The sequence below is a fragment of the Pogona vitticeps genome, chromosome 1 (genome assembly GCF_051106095.1).
Source record: "Pogona vitticeps strain Pit_001003342236 chromosome 1, PviZW2.1, whole genome shotgun sequence".
NCBI classification, from domain to species: Eukaryota; Metazoa; Chordata; class Lepidosauria; order Squamata; family Agamidae; genus Pogona; species Pogona vitticeps.
Genome location: NC_135783.1, coordinates 124,515,545 through 124,518,946, shown reverse-complemented (window position 1 = coordinate 124,518,946; position 3,402 = coordinate 124,515,545).

The following is a 3,402-nucleotide window of genomic DNA, read 5'->3' as shown; positions in this document are numbered from 1 at the left end:
CTAATGAAGATGATAACATACTGAGCTGGGCAGAGAATGAGTGTGTCTCGGGACATATCAGTTTTCCTCCCCTGGAGAAGGATGGGTGCTTACTATTTTCTATCCCTTCCTGTCACTTCCAACAAAGGGAGGCTAGACTGTAGGGTACGCAAGTCTTGGTGACTCTTCTGCCAGGGATCTCATCCTTGCCTGATTGGTTGGCTGCCAGAGGAGGCAGGAAAGGGCAGTTTGAGCTCCTGCCTGGACTGGGCAGCCAGAGCAGAAGGAGAACCCCTGCAGTGCATGATGACGTGTGGCTGGAGCAGCCAGCTGGGGAGTGGGTGGAGGGAACACACAGAACCTATGCTGCCATGCATACAAATTGGCACAAGGCGCAATGAAGCACTTTATGCCCATATCTTCTGTAGACATCCTTCAGTCTCGAGAGACTATGGTATCGTGCTCTGTATGTAGGTCTTGGAACAGCGTCTAGTGTGGCTGAGGAGGCCAATTTAAGAGTGACAACCCCTTCCACATTGAAGACAAATACAATCTGTCCCCTGTCCAGCTCCCTGTTTTGCTGGTATCAGGACTGCCTCTTTGCCTTGGCCTGCTGGACAAGGGTCTCTTCAAATTGGGAGAGGCCATGATGCAACACCTGCCTCCAGGCTGAACGCTCAGATGTCAAGGTTTCCCATCTGTTGAGGTCCATTCCTAAGGCCTTCAGATCCCGCTTGCAGATATCCTTGTATCACAGCTGTGGTCTCCCTCTGGGGCAATTTCCCTGCACTAATTCTCCATACAGGAGATCTTTTGGAATCCGACCATCAGCCATTCTCACGACATGCCCAAGCCAATGTAGACAGCACTGTTTCAGTAATGTGTACAAGCTAAAAATTCCAGCTCGTTCTAGGACTACTCTGTTTGGAACTTTGTCCTGCCAGGTGATACCAAAAATGCATTGGAGACAACGCATATGGAATGTTTTCAGCTTCCTCTCCTGCCATGCACAAAAGGTCCAGGACTCACTGCAGTGCAGGAGTGTGCTCAGGACACAGGCTCTATAGACCTGGATCTTGGTGTATGCCATCGGCTTCTTATTAAGCCATACTCTCTTTGTGAGTGGACATGGTAGCTGCTTTCCCAATGCGTTTATCCAGCTTGACATCTAGGGAGAGAGTGGCAGAGATCATTGAGCCAAGGTACACAAACTTGTGAACAACCTCCAATTCTTGTGTGGAGATGGTAATAGAGGGAGGTGAGCCCACACCCTAGTCCATGACTTGTGTTTTCTTCAGGCTGATTGTTCCAAAGTCTTGGCAGGCCTTGCTAAAATGATTCATGTGTTGTTGGAGGTCTTCAGCAGAGTGGGTAACAATGGCTACATCATCAGCGAAGAGGAAGTCCCGTATGCATTTCAGTTGGACTTTGGTCTTTGCTCCAAATCTAGAGAGATTAAAGAACTTTCCATCTGATCTAGTCCGGAGATAGACATCTTCTGTAGCAGTTCCAAAGGCCTGCTTCAGCATGACAGCAAAAAAGATCCCAAACAAGGTTGGCGCGAGGACACAGCCCTGTTTTACTCTGCTTCGGATGTCAAAGGGATCTGATGTTCAGCCATCAAAAACTACAGTGCCCTTCATTTCCTCATGAAAGGACTTGATGATGTTAAGGAGTCGAGGAGGTCATATAATCTTGGGAAGTATTTTAAAAAGGCCATCCCTGCTAACCAAATCAAAGACCTTTGTGAGATCTATGAAGGCCACAAAGAGTGGCTGTCGTTGTTCCCTACATTTCTCCTGCAACTGTCTGAGGGAAAATACCATGTCGGTGGTGGATCTATTAGCTCGAAACCCATGCTGTGATTCTGGATAGACTCTGTCTGCAAGCACCTGGAGTCTCTTCATCACAACACAGGCAAGCAGCTTTCCTACAACACTGAGAAGAGAGATACCATGGTAGTTATTGCAGTCACCCCTGTCTCCTTTATACTTATACAATGTGACGATGTTTGCATCCTTCAAGTCCTGTGGTACTCCACCTTCCCTCCAGCAAAGACAAAAGACTTCATACAGCTCAGTGGTGATGATCTCTTTACAGCACTTCAGCACTTCAGGTGGTGGTGATCTTTTTACAGCACTTCAGGTGGATGTTATCCTTCCCAGGTGCTTTGCCAGAGGCCGCTTTTATTTCTGCTAAAGCCCATCTCTAATCAGGACACAAAGAACAGAAAGTCACTGGGAGTGTGTTGATCCCAGTGTGCTGGTCCCAGTTAACACAGGACATAACCTCCAGTAGATGGTCTATAGCAGTGGTCCTCAACCTCCAGATGTTCTTGAACTTCAACTCCCAGAAATCCTGGCCAGAAGGGGTGGTGGTGTAGAATTCTGGGAGTTGAAGTCCAAGAACATCTGGAGGTCCAAGGTTGGGGGCCACTGGTCTATAGGAAAGTCGCATGATATTCATCTACTGCAAGATACCTTGCACCTGATTTGCCTGTTTTTGTTTTTGGTTTTGGTTTTCATAACAGAATATTTACCACGGGGCTGTTAATGCCCATGGAAGGTGGGCAACTGTGGCCCCCCAGCTGTCATAAAGCTGGGACTCCCATCAGCCCTTTCTAGCACAGCCAAAGCTGAGAGCTGATGGTACTTGTAGTCGAAAGGGCAGTCTCGGGAGGCCCAGAGGCTGCCTTTCCCAGTGGACATGGGTTAAAGCTACCACAGCTATGCAAATAAAGTAAGTTAAAAATATATAGTCCGTTATTAATCTGCACTCAGAGGCAGATCCATTCTGCCATACCATGTTCATGATACTTCTTGAAGAAGATAAGGCTTTGAGCCAAACATTGCCATCAAGCCTGGAGTTGAGATTTAATTTTGAAACAGACAAATTTATTTAGTAAAAGTCTTAAGAACAGAAAGGGACCCGCATGCACCTCCAGGTCAACACGATCTGTGCTGCAACATGAAACATTTAAATAAAGTTGAAGAGGTCGGTAACAGGAGATAGGAAAGAGATACCAGCCGCATCAAATCTGAACTCTGCATCATCCACCGGCACCACTTGCTCTCCCATGCCTCCGTTCAATACTCATGACAGCTTCAAAACCAAATGCCAGCAAATATGGACACAAACAATGCCATTAAGAGTTTCCAGCCCAGCACTAGAATACATTGCTGTGTAAATAAATCACTCCCCCCCCTTATTTCTAATCACCAAACCATCAGCAAGAACTAGTTATTTATTTTTAAACTGTGTTTTAAAGATGGCCTGTCCTACAAAAGAGAGATCTTGTTTTATGAGAGCCTCAGGAAGTAGGGATCTATATAGAAATCTTTTTTTTTTACACATATAGACCTACAAAACTAAACAGAAAACACACAAAAAGGCAAAAACAATAAAAAATTAAATAAAAACAAA